This window comes from Rhinolophus sinicus, chromosome 17 (genome assembly GCF_057876585.1).
Source record: "Rhinolophus sinicus isolate RSI-liver-muscle chromosome 17, RSI-T2T, whole genome shotgun sequence".
NCBI classification, from domain to species: domain Eukaryota; kingdom Metazoa; phylum Chordata; class Mammalia; order Chiroptera; family Rhinolophidae; genus Rhinolophus; species Rhinolophus sinicus.
In genome coordinates, this window is record NC_142517.1 from 30031547 (window position 1) to 30049921 (window position 18375).

The 18375-nt window shown below is 40.3% G+C and overlaps 1 long non-coding RNA gene across 1 annotated transcript in view; it reads left to right on the forward strand.

Moving 5' to 3' along the window:
* The window catches only part of LOC141570529 (uncharacterized), a 37197-nt gene extending 19849 nt beyond the window's left edge, over positions 1-17348 (forward strand). Inside the window, exon 4 of the long non-coding RNA XR_016019806.1 lies at positions 12030-17348. This is a non-coding gene — a long non-coding RNA (uncharacterized LOC141570529). The remainder of the gene's footprint in view (positions 1-12029) is intronic.
* The last annotated feature ends 1027 nt before the right edge of the window (positions 17349-18375 follow it).

Sequence of the window (18375 nt, forward strand, 5' to 3'; positions counted from 1 at the left end):
TGTTGATGAGAGAGTGTGAGGATACAGACTTCATTGGTGGCAATGTAAATTGGTATAGCTTTTCTGGAGATTAATTAGGCAATATATTGAAGGTTCTTAATGTGTAAGGCCTTGAATTCAGCAATTCTACTTACAGTAGTTAATCCTAAGTATCATGTATAAAGATGGACAAAATGTATATTGCAATATCAGAAACAGCCTAAATTTCATGATAGGGAATTGGTTAAATGAACTAAGATATATCCATAGAAGAGAATATGGCGTCATTAAAAATAACAATGTACATCTATGAAAACATGGCTACTACACATTGTGAAGAGAAAAAGAGCAAATTGCACACATACTGTGTTTCCCCAAAAATAAGCCCTAGCTGGACCATCAGCTCTAATGTGTCTTTTGGAGCAAAAATTAATATAAGACCTGGTTTTATTTTACTATAAACTGAGTATAATATAATATAATATAATACCAGTCTTATATTAATTTTTGCTCCAAAAGGCGCATTAGAGCTGATGGTCCAGCTAGGTCTTATTTTCGGGGAAACACAGTATCTTGCTAGTAGGGCAGTTTGGCAATACCTATCAAAGATTTAAATGGAGAAATGCTTTAACTCAGACATTCCACTTTTAAAAATATGTATAAGATTATGTTAAAAACAAGACAACAGGCCCAAAATGGAGTGACTTATGCTAAGTCCCATGCCAACAAACTGAAACTTAATTCCTATCTCAGCCTCTCCCAGAAATGGAGTCTTAAACCCGTCAATCAGGACTTACCTGCTCAGCACAAGGTAGGTCATGTGCCTGATCAGACCCCTGCCATTCCCTAAAGGAAAGTGACTTTGCCATAACCCATCTGTTTTTTGCCTCTTTCCCACTCCTTTCTGCTTATAAAAGCCTTTCATTTTGTACAACTCATTGGCGCTCCTTTTGATCTGCTAGATTGTATGCTGCCTGATTTGTGGGCATATTATCAGTGCATAAAGCCAGTAAGATCTTTAATATTTACTCAGTTGAATTTTATTTTTTAACAGTTATATACAAGCCTTCTCTTTGAAGCATTACTTTTTTTTTAGTAGACTTTGTATTTTAGAACAGTTTTAGACTTACAGATAAGTTGAAAAAATTGTACTATTTTCCCACAAACCCCTGCCTCCAGGTTTCCCTATTATGAACATCTTACATTAGTGTGGTACACTTGTTATAATTCATAAACCAATATCGATACATTATTAGTAACTAAAGCCCACAGTGTATCCAGATTTCCTTAGTTTTCACCTAATGTCTTTATTTTTTTTGTTCTAGAATCCCATCCAGGATACCACATTACATGTACTTGTCATGTCTCCTGAGGCTCTTTCTGACTGTGACATCTTCTCAGACTTTCCTTGTTTTTTATTATCTTGACAGTTTTGAGGAGTACTGATCAAGTATTTTGTAGTATCCCGCTCTGTTGGAATTTGTCTAATGTTTTTCTCATGATTAGACTTGAGCTATGGGTTTTTGGAGGAAGACCACAGAGGTAAAATGTCATTTTGAACATATCACTTCAAGTATACATATTATCAACATGATTTATCATCGTGGATGTTGACCTTGATGACCTGGCTGAGTAGTGGAGGCATTGTTTCAAAAAGGTTGTAAAATACTAGAGTTAACCTAAATATCTCTGTAGGGGATAATTGTACATACATATAATGATATATTATGCAGACCTTAGGAATAAACAGGTAGATCTATATATGATATTAATGAAAAATATTAAAGATGAGTATAAAAAATAAGTTCCAAATAGTGTGATCCTATTAATGTGAAAAAGCACATATACCTAAACATAAGTATACGCAAATTTTTTTTTTCTGAAATGATACAAAAGATAATCTTAAAAGTGATTGCCTCTGGTGAGTGGAAATGTGAGGTTGGGGAATACTTTTACTTTTTAATGTGTGACTGTTTCTCCTATTTGAATTTCTATGTGGAGGTTGTGTCACTTTCATAGTGGAATTTTTTAAAGCAAGTGTGATTCTATTTTTGTAAATTAAACATATTTTTTTCTGTGCCTTGGAAAACAAATCTAGAAAGATAGACATCATTGTTAATAGTGCTTAATATCTCAGTAAGTGGCAACTCCATTTAACCAGTTACACAGGCCAAAAATCAGGAATCATACTTGATTCTTTTCTGTCTCACTCTGCATTTAATCCATCAGCACATCCTGTAGGTTCTAGCTTCAGAATATACTATATACGAAATCTGACCACTTCTGTTACCACCCTGAGTTACAGGATTATTGCAATCCAAACCGCTTAACTGCTCTTCTTGATTGCACGCTTGCCCATCGGCAGTTTATTCTCAACAGAAAAACCAGAGGTCGAATCATATACTTTCTTGCTCAGAGCCTTCCAATGGCTTCCATCTTATTCTGAGTAAAAGCTGAAGTTCTTACAGTGGCTTATAATGCCCTAAATGATCTGTCCACCCTCCCCTATCTTCTTACTATTACCCCACCCCTTCTATTCATTCTTCTCCCTTCATATTGGCTTCCCTGCCATTTCTCCAATCTCTGTGTCTACTCCCTTCTCAGATCCTTGCCCCTGCTATTCCCTGTGCCTGGACAGGATTCCCCTACCAGATTTTCCACCGTCTGCTTAACTTGCCTCCTCACCTCCACCAGGTCTTTGCTTAAATGTCAAGAGTTCAGGGGCAGGAATGGGCAGTAATAAGGGAACAGTGGATTTGCTGGGAGGCCACGGCCATACTCCTGGGAAGGGATGAATGGTAGCCTGTGGTGGTGGCTGTGGAGAGTTAGAGAAGTAGACAGATTCCAGAAATATTTAAGAGGTATAGTCCACAGGACTTTGCATTTGCATTGGTCAAGGAAGGACCCCCAGATTTAATAGGAAATCCTAGAGGAAAACATGGCTTGGGGGAGACAACGAGGAGCAGAATTATAAGAGATATTTATTTTTTATATATTATATGTGATGGATGTCTGGAGATACTGAATTTTTTTTTTTTTTTAAGCAAGAGAATTGTCATTCTTGAAGGAGCTCATAACCATTTTTGTGCCATGGATCCTTTAGATAGTCTGGTAATACCTATGAGTACTTTTTCAGAATAACACTTGTAAGAGCACAAAATGTAATGTGTACAATTTTAAAGAAAATCAATTGTGATGAAATATTGGGAGTGTGAAATACTGGGGGGTGTGGACCCCAGATCAGGAACTTTTCTATGGAGTAGCTCCTGTTGTCTTTCCTCCCCTCCTGAATGGCCACATGTCTGTAAGGTGAATATGCACGTTGCTGTGGACCTGGTGTCAGGAGTGTGACTCAGTGAGGGCAATAGACACCACTTCACAGCAACCCTGAGTGGCAGCAACACGAGCAAATCAGCCAAAAAAGAGGTCAGCTGTTCACGGGTGACACTGTCCTGTTTGAAAGCAGCAGGCCTGATATTTCTGCCAGAGTAAGTCCAAGGTTCTTGGCCAAATGAGAAGAGGAAGCCTCAAGAAGGAGATAATCCTTCCTGATTATCCAGGAGGATAAAGGGAAAATGAAAGAGCTGTTACTGTAGTTGTAGCTTAATCGGTGAGGTGAGTCGTATCTGTTTCATTCATTTTTGTAGTGTTTGATTAAAAAACAATTTTACAATGAGCATGTATAACTTTTGTGACAGAGAATATGTAGGACATTCCTTCCATTTCATGGACGATATTGTCTCATTAACATTGCCTGGATTCAAACATCGTAAGCCTTTTGGCAGAAGTTGGGGTATCTGAGAAAGGATTAGCAGACCCTGGATTACTTAGAGCCTCGGGACATTTCTGCCAAAAGAAGGGACAGTGGGACTCTGTAAATTCTTACCCTTAGGCATATTCCCTTGACTCTGATAGTAGTAAATTGGTAATAAATGCTCAGAGTATACTGTGCTCAGGAGTCTTTAGTGTTATTGACCCCGAATTGAGAGATCAACAGGAATAATATAAGTCTGCAGACAGACATCTTCACATTGTATGATCTCAGAAGAGTAAGGAGTTTGTGGAGCCCCCTTGGGAGTTTTAGGCAGTGGAGAGGTGAGTGTGGAGCAGGGATGGAGCATAGCTGCTTTATTTAGTTTTACATTTTGGACTTGCTTATCCTTGGAACAAAGGGATTGGGGCCAAAGTCAGAATGAAAACAACAGCACTGAACCCTATTATTTATTAGAGAACTAGATGAGGAGAAGTAAAAGTCTAGTGAGTGGAACAGATGTCACCGACTCTCTGACACGCACACACAGGTCATATTCGTGGCTACTCCAAGTCCAGTCAAGAAGAGGGCCAGCAAGGAGCCCCCAGGTATCAGAGAACTCTCAGAATCACTGGATTGTATATCCCTCAGTGAAAAATGTGACAGATGGAGAAAGCCTATTTACAAAAACTTCTCTGGGGGACATGACTATAGGTAGTTGGAAATCATTCATTCATTTATTCATTAAATATTGGCTGTGTGCTGTCTGTATGCCTCGCATTGCCCTGGATGCTGGGCAGAAACCCAGAGCTCCAGCTCTTGTGGAGACTGCATTCTAGTGGGGGGTACAGACCGAACAGAATAACTATAGAAAATGTCCGGGAGTGACAAACGCTATGAAGAAGAGTAAAGCAGAGTAATGGGAAGGAACATTTTACACAGGGTGGAGAGGGAAGGCTTTTCTGTTCAGATGACTTTGAGCAAAGAGCTACAAAGGGTGAGCCAGCAATGGGGAAGAACATACCAGAAAGAGGAAACAGAAACGCAAAGGCTGGAACTTGCAGGTAGCTGGAGGAACAGGCCAGTGTGGCTGGAGTGGAAGAAGACGGGAAGGAAATGGGCAGAACACTTTTATAAGCTGGTGGGGTGGGTATGAGAACTCCAAGGAGGTTTGCTCCCACAGAACAAATCATTGCTGAAATTTCTTCTAAGATGTGAAGGTCTGTGTAGTTTGCTCTCCGAATGGGGCTTTTGTTTCGCTGCGTGGGTGGGGCATGCAGATTTGGAGCCTGAGCTGAACTTCTCAAAGCAGAGAAGCCATGCCAGGCACCGCCAACAGGCACCATCCTTCTGGGTCCTTCCCGCACTTCACACATCTCTCAGCCTCTCAAAATAAATGGTGAGTCAATACTGAAAAAACAGAGGATTAAGGTAGTTTGAAATTATTAGTTGGCCTTGCTGCCCGTTTGCTCCTAAAATTTTGTCAGATGGTCAGAAAAAATGAGAAGAGTCCAAAATCTCAGAAAAAGAAAATTCCTTGCTTGTGTTCCCTTCTGTTTTCAAAGCCAGCAGTGGCTGGTCAATTCTTTCTGCTGATGGCAGTCTCTGGCTCTGACTCTTTTGTCTTCCTGTTTCTCATTTAAGGCTTCTTGTGGTTACACTGGGCCCACCCAGATAATCCCGGATAATTTCCTCGGCTGATTAGCAATCTAATTCCATCTACAACCTTAATTCCCCATTGCCATGTATCATAACACATTCACATATCCTAGGGATTAGGATTTGGGTATCTGGGACAGGCCATTATGTGGCCTGCTACCATCACACTCCATAAACGCAATGCAATCTCCTTTTCATGGCCTTGCTTTTCTATTTCAATATTAATTTTATTGCATTTAATGTTGTTTAATATAAACCATCTCAAACTTGTTTTGAAAAAGAGGCAATGAGAAATGGACTCTAATGCATTTAACAAATGCTGATAATGGACAGACACATGGTGGTGGGGGAGTCAGAGAGTTGTCCTTCCACGCCACCCCCATTGCCATTAAAATAAAGGGAGTAGGGCTACTTCAAAAAGTAAGTTAATAATCTTGAACTACCCTCCTTTTTTAAGAGCTGACAGTCCATTTTACAATATTCTCAATCCAATCTTTGGGGGAAAAAGGACTGAATCAGCTGCTATATTATAGTTATCTAGTCCTGCTTAACAAGTTATCTCAGAATTTAGAGGCTGAAACATAAAACATTTATTATCTCACTGTTTTTCTGGGTAAGCTATCTAGATGCTATTTAACAGGGTGCGTCTGGCTCAAGTTGCAGTCAGGGTGGCATCTGAAGGCTTGACTGGGGATGATCCACTTCCTTGCTCACTCAAGTGGTTGTCGGCAATATTCAGTTTCTCATGGGTTGTTGGATTGAGGTGCCTCGGTTGCTTGCTGGCCTGGAGGCCTCTCTTATCTCTTTGCCATGTGGTCCTGTCCACTGGGTACTCACAACATGGCAGCTGACTTCCTTCAGAGGGATGGACAGTATGAGAGGGAGAGCCCAACATGGAAGCCACAGTCTTTTTGTAACCTAATCTCAGAAGTGACATCCCATCACTTTTCCCATATTTTATTCATTAGAGGTGAGTCACTGGGTCCAGCCCACACTCAAGGGGAAGGGACTGTACAAGTTCATGAATACCAGGAGGAGGGGATAGTTGGGGGCAATTTTAGAGGCTGCCTATCACAGCCACCGTCTGAGATTTTTCCCAGTTAAAGCATCAATTCAAAATGCCATTGACAAAAATCACCTGAAATTACTGCAGCCGCAGTTTTGGAATCCAGCCAGCACATGTGGACCAAAAGAAATACGTGTCAATGTAACCCCCCATCAAAGAGAGATGAATGTAGAGGATGTGACACTAGAAAATGATGCATCCCAGGAGCGACAATTTGCAACATGTTGTTAATAAACTTTTGATTAACAAACATAAACGGAATTATATCAAAGAGAAATCATAGCACAATTGTTATTACTATATGCCACAATAATTACAGACAGAATTTCTCTATACTGACCTATTTTTCCCACCAGAGTTTGCAACTGGTATTATAAACAACAAAGCAGTAAAAAGGCAGGAGAGCTGTGTTGAAATAAATGGGGCCTAAGAGCATGTTATTAGAAAAGTAAAGGTATTAAATATTAGCCAAAGCCAAATTTTCCATTACTAGAATCCATTCTGGGGGAGCAGAAAAACTACCATACCATTCAAAATAATAGAACTGAAGGAAAGCCACACATCAGAACATTCACAGAAACCCACAGTATGTCTTTGATTATTGCTAAAGAAATTTAATGCAGAATAAATAAGTTATGGCAAATGTAATGTCTGTAGTTAGAGACTGATATTAAAAAACTCAAAAGAAGTATTATATAAATAGCAATATCTGAAAACATATATCACTTATATTGGGGTGAGTTTTTTTATGGTAGCTAGGCAAAGAAAATTTTTGAAAAATAATTATTTTTTATTGCTCTCCTTTGTCTATTTCCCCTTTTCTTTAGTTCAATTTCCTTTTCTATCCCTGTCTAATTTTTTTCTGTTTCTTTTATATGTCATATCTTAAGTTGTTGTGGGTTAAACTTTGCTTCTGGTCTCAAAAATATAACTAGGTTTTGAATCACAAGTATATGAAACAGATATTTTAGTTACTTTCTGGCTCCCAACTTATTTTCCTCGAAAGAAGATATTAAGAGGATATTAACTTCCACATCTGATACACCTTGCTTGCACAACAGGTCAATTGAGCATCCTCTTCTGTTTAATATCTTTGATGTTGAATTCACCGAGGTCCAGGGACTTTGTGTTTTGACATTAAAACACGGATCAGGCATGACAATTACAATACCACTACTAATAACTTGAGTATTTTAACAGCTTTATTGAGGTATAATTGGCATACAATAAAATGAACATAAAAACTTGAATTTGAATGTCACATTTTTCTTTTCACTCTATGATTCTGCTTTGAATATTTTTGTGAAAGTAGAATGTAAACAATTTGTAACACATTTGATGATATCCTTGACAAATACTCTTAGTTGGCAATAAAGCCCTGTTAAGAGCTCCTGAATTTTTTCAGATTATCATGTGGCAATATGCACAGGGAAGGGGGGTCCTCCTTAACCCCAAAATATAAATTATAATTTGCTCAATTCCATTCATTTTTACTTTTATGTGGGTGACCCATTTCTGATCAATGAGATATGAGGCAAATTCTGCAGGGCACATCTGAGAAAAAATTTTCCTCCTTGTCAGCCATCTTGGGACTACAAGAAACCAAGCCAACCCACTGAGGATGCAGAAGAAATCTAGGTTTTTAATGATCTTGTTAAGCTTACCAAATTAACTGATAGTGCATGAACCAGGCCTACCTCTGAACTTCTTGGTATGTGATATAAATAGCCTTATCAGAGGCACTCCAGGGAGAACTATTCACGTCGTACAACAGGATGGTCCCGAATCTTATCGTTTAAGCTACTGCTTGATAGATAGTCTATGGTTGCAGCCAAAAGCATCCTACTTCATAAAGTGAGGCAGGTAAGGTTCTAATATTAAGGAACTGCCTCTGTGTACGGTTTATACCTTGCAAAAGAATTTCTAAAAGTTTTGAATTATAAGTAACAAAAATCAAAACTCAAATCTAAACATTACAAGGAGTTCATTGGCTCATGCAAATGAGAAGTCCAGAAGTAGGTTAGGCCTCAGGGGGTTTGAGCTAGAAGTTCTTGATGTCATCAGTAATCTGGCTTTTTTCCTTGCCTGATACTCTCAATTCTGTCCTCCACAAGTGTTAGCTTCTTTTTCAGGTTGGCTTTCTTCACGGTAGCAAAACATTTGCCATAGTTTCAGGCTTCGTATTTCCACATTCCACCCTTCGAACTATGATTAAGGAATCTGATTGGCCAGGAGATTGAAATGTTCTGATTGGCTTAGCCTAAATCCCAGGCTCAATCTCAAGCACGGAGAATCGAATCAGATTTTCTAGAAGCTCATGGATCCCTAAATGGAAACTGGGGGTTTGAATGGACAAATGAAATGCTGAGGGCCCAACCATACTGTCTAGTCCATGGACTGAGAATTATAATGTAAAGGCACTTAAAAAAAATGTGTTTGAAATTTATTTATACTCTACTTACTTTCAAAAGAAAGTGAGATGGAGATGACCAATGACGTTAGGCTCGTGGATTACAAGTAAAGCAAAAGATTTGTTGAGCTTTTTGGAAACTAAGAATAGATCTAGTTGTCTGAAAATCTCTACTAAGTTCTGGTTTGAACATCTGTAGGAGGATAAGACTTCTGTTTACTTCTAGAACTAGATGTCAAGACAATCAATAGTGATTTAAAGCAGCTGCTTCAGGAGAAATGTCAAATTTTTTTGCTCTTTAAAAATGGTAATAGAAAATTTAAAAATCTGTGAACTCTTTTCAACACCTTCACTCTTCTGAAATCCAAAATTACTAGTATAAATAAAGAATGCAGTGCAATTCAGGCAAATTCACAGACACTTACTGGCACACCGTTCATTTGCAGCAGAAAATGAAGCAAAGTTGGCAGGATACACAACGGGCTATCTGCTAAGGCACTTGAAATCCACATGTTTGCGTGGATTCCTGGCATGTGATATGCAGTGGCAAACCATGGTCATCCAAGAGCCTGGCTTAGATACTCATCACCCTATAAACCTTAAATTTATTTCACACCTGGTTTGAAACATGGAAATACTATCAACTTGTTTTGCCAGATGGATATGGCAAAAATTACAGCATATTGTACAAAGTTAATGATCAGAGTAAATCCACTTCTCAAATTCACTGGACATCTGTAATATGTAAAAAAATGTGAAATCTACTTCAGAAAGGAACCTGATGATGTCCTCAGAAGTCCTTATCCTTTTGACCAGAGAAGCACAAACTAGGAATGGAGAAGCTGTGGTCCCAAGATTGGTTTTCCCAGAGTTTTCCGTTCTCCCCTCAGAAACTATCCTAGGCAGGTGGGGCTATCCATGCTATAATGACTTTGCTACTTTCTCTCAGAAAACAATTCTACAAGCGAATTGCTTTTATTATGAAAAGTGTATATCTGGACTGAACTTTAAGGGTATTTTGAAAATTCACTGTGGTGATATATATATATATATATATATCTTAGGAGGTGGAGAAAAGAGGAAGCCAGTAAGAATTATTTACTAATGCTTTGAGATTGTCTGTGGTTTAAGCAATTAACCTTTTAATTTTTTTCTTCAATTGGGGTACTATAAATAACCACAGCAGTGTTATATTCACAGTGTAAGTAGAAAATACAAGTAATGGAAAACATCATATTTCCCCACCCTCCAGCTTTCCTCTTTCATGCACTAAAAAGGCTGTACAGGGTAGTGGTGAAGAGCTTGGATCTAGACCACAGCCTGACCCGTGGTTGTGCCTTTGCTAACTGGTGCTGTCCGATAGATGGCAAACTTTCCGTGCCTAGACTTCCTTATCTGTAAAATGGGGATAATAGCTGCCTGTGTTAGAGGCATGGACTGTTAGAGGATTTAGTGAATTAGTACATGGAGGGCATTTAAAGCAGTCAGCACTATTTAAGCATCAGCTGTAATTATTTGTGAACTTTCAGATACATTTTTGTATTAGAAGTTTAGTTGGAATCCCAAGATAGCTAAATCAACATGTACTTCCATACTATATGTTTGCAGACAAGAGTATTTGCTTTGAAAAGTCATTTAACTGTCTTATTAAAAGATGAATAGCATACTCTTAGTTAGAAGTAATTTAGGATATTTTATCAGGAGTAGTCTTTGTTCTGTACAAACATTCCAAAATGTATACTATTTGTGGGTTCTACAATTGATTTAACAAATATTTATTGAGTACCTGCCATGTGTAAGGCACTGTTCAAGCCTGGGGTTAATGTGTGTGTGTGTGTGTGTGTGTGTGTGTGTGTACACAAAATTGTTGCTTACATGGAGCTTATATCCTTTCAGGAGGACACCGACAGTAAGTAAACATTATATGGCAGGTGGTGATAAGTTCTATGAAGAAACATAAAGCAAAGTCAGGGTAGAGAGTAGGCTCCTGCAGGGAACGCCTCTCTGATAAGGTCACATTTGAGAAATGAGCTAAAGAAGTGAGGGAATGAGCCACGCAAATATTTGGGAGAAGGAATGTTCAGGAAGAGGGTACAAGTGTCAAAGCCCTGAGGTGGGAGAATGCTTGGCATATTAAAGGAATGACAGTGTGGAATTTAAACTCAAGGAGTTTGTCTCCAGAGCCTGCACTCCATATTCCTACATTATCTTCTGCACTCTCCCCCGTCAACTGCTTCATACAGGAAGAGTATGTGAAAAAAATCATCGTCACAGTTAAATATAAGTTATGTAGACTTAACATTTGTTGTTCTGTTGACTTACACATGGTTTCCAAATCAAATTTGACTTTCCCTTTTCAAAAGCCGCTGAGACTAGGAAGCAAAAAATATTTAATTAAGAGCGGCAACTGGGACATTCTGAAATTCTCCTTTGCCTAGCAATACCCCGAGTCTAGGATTTTTGTGTAAAACTTTGCGTGCCTATGTCTTTCTCTGGGGCAAGTGCTGGTCCGTGAAGAGTCTCTGGACCCAATCAAAGTTAAGATTCCCCACATCAGCAAACAGTGTTTTAGAACCTAGAAATATTTTTGTTTTTAAAAAACATCTCAAATGAGCAAAAATGTAACTGAAAAATAAATGTGTTTTTTTTTTTTAATATTTTTTTATTGGGGAAGGGGTACAGGACTTTATTGGGGAACAGTGTATACTTCCAGGACTTTTTTCCAAGTCATGTTGTTGTCCTTTCAGTCTTAGTTGTGGAGGGTGCAGCTCAGCTGTGGGTCCAGTTGCCATTGCTAGTTGCAGGGGGCGCAGCACCATCCCTTGCGGGAGTCGAACCTGCAACCTTGTGGTTGAGAGCCCGCGCTCCAAACAACTGACCCATCTGGGATGCAGCTCAGCTCAAGGTGCCATGTTCAATCTTAGTTGCAGGGGGCGCTGCCCACCATCCCTTGAGGGACTTGAGGAATTGAACTGGCAACCTTGTGGTTGAGAGCCCACTGGCCCATGTGGGAATCGAACTGGCAGCCTTCAGAGTTAGGAGCATGGAGCTCTAACCGCCTGAGCCATCAGGCCGGCCCAATAAACATGTTTCTGATGGTCTTACTTTGAAAAGGGAAGAGTAGAAGAAACTAATTGCTTTTTTTTTTTTTTTTTTTTTTTTAGGTTTTGTGGATATGTCACCATGTAGAGAATAATTACTAATTAACTGAAAGCTGAAGACTTAAATTTGGAAGAGCTTATTTTGAAGACACATTGTAAAGAGTAGCAGATATCTTCATAGAAAAGCAGCCCCCTGGCTAGAGGAATATTCTGAAGAACATGTACAATTGAGTATGATTATAAGTTTTCTACCTCTGAGGCAGTGCCAGAAATTCTGGGTAAGGAGAATCTAAATTAGTGATTATAAAGTAAAAAAGTGTGTTATTTGGGTCCCCTGAGAAGCATCCTTGATGGGATTAGATGTGAAAGGATTTTATTAAGGGAAACATTTGTGTGAGAGAAAATGAGGAAGGAGCAGAATAAACTAGGAGAGCCACCAAACTGTGATGCAAGTCAGAATCAAGGAAGGAGACAGACAGGAAGTTTTGGTGGAAATGTCCTAGACCACCTACAGCCTCAAGTAGGTCCAGCAAGGCTGTCAGGGAGTCCTCAAGCCAAAGTCATGGGCCAGTGAAACCCATGTCTCCCAGGACCGAGCCTGTCTTGGTACTTAGTGTCCCTGCAGCACGCAGCTGTTGGCTGGGACCATCCTGCTGAAAGCCTGGCCTCAGCCCAAACTCAGGGTTGCCATGTTGGGGCCCTTAGTCAATTATGCTGTAGCTGCTGCTGGAGAGGTGCAGTCACATGCCACAGAATAGGTATCTGAATCACCCAGGAGCTGTCTCTCTGCATTTTCCACAAATTCTAACCCCAGCCCCTCCACTCCGACTCAAGGCGTCATTAGCAGCCCTGGGAGCCTGCTGCCCAGGGGAGAAGCACTGCCCAGGCAGCCAGAAGCTGGAAGGGGGTGTGTCACATCCCTCGCGTGTTCTGAGGTGGTGAAAGGGGTTGAGACCCTGGGAAATAGAAAAATATCTTCTGTTTTGATGGTTGTTTTAGGACTGCATTGTTGGGATTGATTTTTTATAAATGGCTTACTAAGGATTTGTGACTTAGCTGATAAATTGCTATGTCTGTATCTCTGACTTCTTCTAAAACTTCAGAAGACAAAGTTATTTAATGAACAGTAGTCATAGTCATATATGGTCGGAGCCCATTTTCTGTAGTCCCAAGATCATTTCAGCAAAAGACAAGTTCGAGTGCCTGCTGGTGTATGGTAGCTCCAGAAGATTACGCTGTGGCGAGCTGCATGGCAGGGGGTTTGAGCCCTCCATCCCTCCCACACACACCTCAGTGACCCCCCTCACTTTCTGCTCCTCCTCCTCACTGAACACTCTCCTCTCACACTGTTTCGGTGAAGTGCTTCCCACCTACTACAGTGCTCGAGGCTCTCTTTTTCTACTAGGGATCTGACCTAGAGTAGAACAGTGGATTATAAGCATCTCCTCTGAATATGAGTGCCCCAGTCCTGCATTTCAGATGTTATATGCAACAAATGCTAAGTGGGTTCTATTGGCCATTATTTTAAATGGGAAAAACTGTAATGGCTATTGGTCAATGCTGATGCATTTCCTGAAATGTCACTTTACACAGTAAAAAGTCTAAACATAATAAACAAAATGTCTTGTGTTCGGATGTAAATTGCTCAAACCATCACATTCTAATTACTCCAAAAATTAATGCCATTATTAACTAGTGATTGCTTTGTATGCAGTCATGTGCAGTTTGCATGTCCTATGTAGCTGTGCTAGTTCATTTTATGTGTCAACTTCACAGGCCTAAGAGATGCCCAGACATCTGCTTCTGCGTGTGTCTGTGAGGGTGTTTTTGGAAGAGTTTATCATTTGATTCAGTGGACTGACTAAAGAGATCCACCCTCACCAATGTGGGTGGGCATCATCCAATCCAATGAGGGCCTGAATAGAACAAAAAGGCATAGACATATTGTATGAACACCTTTATATGGCATATTCAGAATAAAGAAACAGAAAATAGATTAGTGGTTGACAAGAGCTGGAGGAGGGGCAAATGAGTGATTGCTAATATGTACAGCGTTCCTTTTGGGGTGACAAAAATGTTCTGGAATTAGTTAATGGTGATGGTTGCACAACCTTGTAAATATGCTAAAAACCACTGAAAGCAAGAGGCATCCTACCAGGAAACTGTTGACTGGGAAGATGTCTATGGAATATACCTGTACTGCCTTGCATTGACCGCTCCTTATTTTCTAGTGGAGTATGTACTAGACTTCGTTTATGAACCTTCCCAGATTTTCTCAGAGGTCTCAGGCTTTCTGCTCAGTGATGACCCTCTGGGAAAACTGCCTGCATGAACCAGAATCTTGTAGGCTGTGGAGAGGAGATTTTGACTACTCTTGGAGGGAGGCTCTCAACGAGCTCACCTCGGAAGTTGTGTTTTCACCAGTTTGGCAGCAGGGCTCCCTGACCCCTGTGCTCATAGCACAACTCAGTAGCACCACACCCACACTCCTTTCGTCTGCTTCCCTGGGGCATCATTGTCACAACTGAGGCACAACGCTGCAGGAGCTTCTTAGCATCTGTCACAAGCACTGGTGTGACCACGCAAGCCATGAGACTGCAGGTAGGCAGGCGGGAGTGTTTCTGCTTCTTGCCCTGGTTCCTGCCGCCTCTGAGCTATAGCTCCCTCCCTCAGAGGACGCCCCCTCTGCTGACATACTAGGCTTTGGCATGTCCAGCAGCTGCCCAGAGGGCCAGGTCACACTGGCAGGTATGGGGGAGTTAGTGCCCCTTGGGGGGAACTTTTCCAATTAGAAAGCATAGATGTGAAGCAGGCGAACAAATATTTGTCTCTTCTCCCTCCCCTTCCTCCCATGAATTGTTCTGAGATGCAGTGTCTCCATACAGGTGCTTGAGAGGTGAAGTTCATGACTGAGCACCCAGCTGTGTTTTGTGGTATAGATGTGGCCAGGTGGGAGTGGACCACTTTGTATTTGCTTCCCCTCTTTTCTAGATTCCCTTGCCCCTTGCTCTTGCTTCTTGGTATTGCGCCCCAACTCCAACCGTAAAGTGTGTGTATTACTTTTGCCTGAGGCTCTAGGGGAAGTAGGATAACACAGTACATCACTTTCCTTACAAAAAGAACATAACCTGTTGAGAGCAAGGACTAGCACACACTCGGGGGCGAAGTGGAGGAATGTTGGTGCCTAACATAATATGGTATCAAGACATAATAAATAGATTTGGGCCAATAAGGCTGCATAGTTCACTTCCTTGCCATTAGACAAAGCCACCACTTCATTTTATGTGGTGTGCAAATTTGCATTTTGTAAACAAAATTAAAACTTTGCAGCACAGCCACTGTGCTAATTTAAAAAATCCTATTGTAAACCAGCCTTTGAACCTCTGTGTACCACAAGTGAACAAGCAATAAGCATAACACAATCAAATAAAATAAAGCACACTAGCAAGCATTTAACCAAATTAATTTTGTCCTGAAAAATATTTACTTTTGGAGGATATTCACTTCAAAATTTGACTTGTGCAATTATTCAAAACATTTTTGGAGCCAGTAGCCTCCATTTGGTGTGTGGGCACCTCCTGTTAGCTGTCAGCGAGAGCCTCTCCCCGCCCCTGCCCCAGCTAACACCCTTGATGCTGCCTCGAAACCCTTGGAACAAGAATTGAGTAGATCAGGGCTTCTCAAACCTTTAAAGCCCATCACCCCATCCCCACCCTCCTCAGTGTGTGTCTTCGCATGTATACCTCCATGACACCTAGAGACAAGGAATGTTGCATTTCTTTAATATCCCAAATTAAAGCTGATTTGAGCTTTCTCCTCCACATGGTTGGTAACATATGAAATGTTGGTGATCCTTCTAGCCCCTTCCCTTTTTCTGGGATACATCCAGGAATATTTTATCCATTTGATCCTAGAGTCAGAGTGCTAGGACCTGCGAGATTTTCAGGGGCCTATGACAATGTTTAAAACCTGAAGGTTAATGAAGTTCACTTGTTTAATAAAAACTAGCCAATTTAAAATTAATGGAGGCTTAATTAATTTTTACACAATGTTCTATTGTTGCATATCTTTTAATAGTTAAATTTAGTATTAACCCAGTGACATTTGAAACAGTTCAAAAATTGTTTTACAATATGCACAATATTTTCCTCAGAAATTAGAGCCAAATATAAATGAAATGAGTTAGGCATAGAAAAATAATCTCAGAATCAAAATTATAAAAACAAAAAAATTGGGGGGCGGGGGAAGATTATAACAACTTTAAAGCAGCCATGTTGACTAGGGTTTTAGGGAATCTTGACTGGAAAAGAAGCCCTCCCTGAGGCCACCAGTGGCCTTGCCCCTCTAAAGCAGGACTTGCTTGCCTGGCTTTGTGCCCAGGCCACCTTGTACTACCCATCTGCACCCTGAGGCAGCGGATATCCTCTGATGGTAGCATTGATTGCCGCTGTCATAAGCTTGGGTTTCTGGGTCTGGCCTGGGCTCCCAATGTCATGACCTTGGTCCTCCGTCCTCAGGAGTTCACACAGCACCTCCACCTTGTGGCCCCTCCTCTCTGGAAACATTTTGTTCCATCCCTAGTTCCAGGCTTTTCTCTCTCATAGGCACAGACTTCCCAAACAAAATACCCTTGAATAAACTGCTGTCTCCCTCCAGGGAGCCCAAGGTCCAACGTTTCTTCCTCACAGAGAGGAAGAGGAAAATTATTTCTTCACTTTGTTTTTCTTCTAAGACTACAAGAGCAAAACATTACAACAATTAAAATAAAAAAAGGAGGCTTTAAAAATATGCTTTGTCAAACCACATCTCCCTCTTCCTCTCATCCAATTCTTATTATGCTGTTTTTCTCTCCTCTTCTTCCCTATTCCCAACAAGAATTATCTGTGTGAAGATGAGGCTTTGTTGTTCAGTAACTGTTAATCTTTAGGATGAATCATAAATAAGAATGTACTCTCCTCCCAAACCACAGGATATTTTTGTTGAAAGTTTACAGATATTTTAAAATTAGATCCAAACATATAATCACAGCAATCAGGCCTTCTCTTTGACTTCTAACTGGGTCTCATCCAGGAAGCATGGAGACATTTTCACTGACTTGTAAGTGTTTACAATCACAATGGAATGATATTTCATATGTTATGTCCACTCACAACTAGACTGAAGACAACGAGCTGCCGCTGAGCCTCTGGAGGGGTGGCTGGATGGCTCAGTTGGTTAGAGCACGAGCTCTCAACAAGGTTGCCGGGTCAATTCCCACATGGGATGGTGGGCTGTGCCCCCTGCAACTAAAGATTGAGGACGGCGACTAGACTTGGGGCTGTGCTGCGCCCTCCACAACTAGATTGAAGGACAATGACTTGGAACTGATGGGCCCTGGAGAAACACACTCAATATTCCCCAATGGAAAAAAAAAAAAAAAGACATATGTCCTGCAAAAAAAAAAATAAATAAAAGTAAATAAAAAACAACAACTCCACATTAGTTTATTAGTGAGAAATAGTGAAGTCACCAACAGCAAGTTCTGATTTTTTTTTAATTGTAGTAAAAAACGCATAACATAAAATTTACCATCTTGACCATTTTTAAGTATAAAGCTCAGTAGGTTAGGTATGTTCACATTGAACTTTTTCATTTAGCAAAACTGAGACTCTATACCCATTAAGAACAACTTCCCATTACCCCCTCCCTACAACCTCTGGCATCCACCATTCTACTTTGTTTCTATGAATTTGACTGTTCTAGATAACTCATATAAGTGGAATCATAGAGTATTTGTATTTTTGTGACTGGCTAATTTTATTTAGCACAATGTCCTCAAGATTCACCCATATTGTAGCTTGTGTGACAGGATTTCCTTCCATTTTAAAGCTAAATAATATTCCAGTGTATGTATATACCACATTTTATTTATCCATTCATCTGTCATTTGGGTTGCTTCTACCTTGGCTATTGTGAACAGTGCTGCTATAAACATGGGTGTATAAATATAAATTATAAGTTTTGAGGCATCCTTTCCTATTATGATGATGGATTTGACTGGATTTAATCATATTGTCTTAACCATACTTCTGATCTTGTTCCTCTTTTGCAACTGCCAGCCTCTCTGTATAGCGATGACATAATATAAACTTATTGTTCAAGTTCTTCAAAATACAGTGACAAGTGACCCATCCTGCTTTATTTCCTGCTAGCTCTTTAAGCTTTCCTCTTTTTGAAACACTGTGAGCAAACAGAATGGTGCCACTTCTTCTTTCTGGAAGTCTACACCCCCTACCTTACCCCGCTCTTTCTGTGTGTCCAAATCCTTCCATCCCAAATCCTTCCATCTCCTGCATCATGAAGTCTTCCTGACCTCTCCAATCGGATATAACTTCTTTCTCCTAAAAAATCCCCATAATGCCTTGTGTTA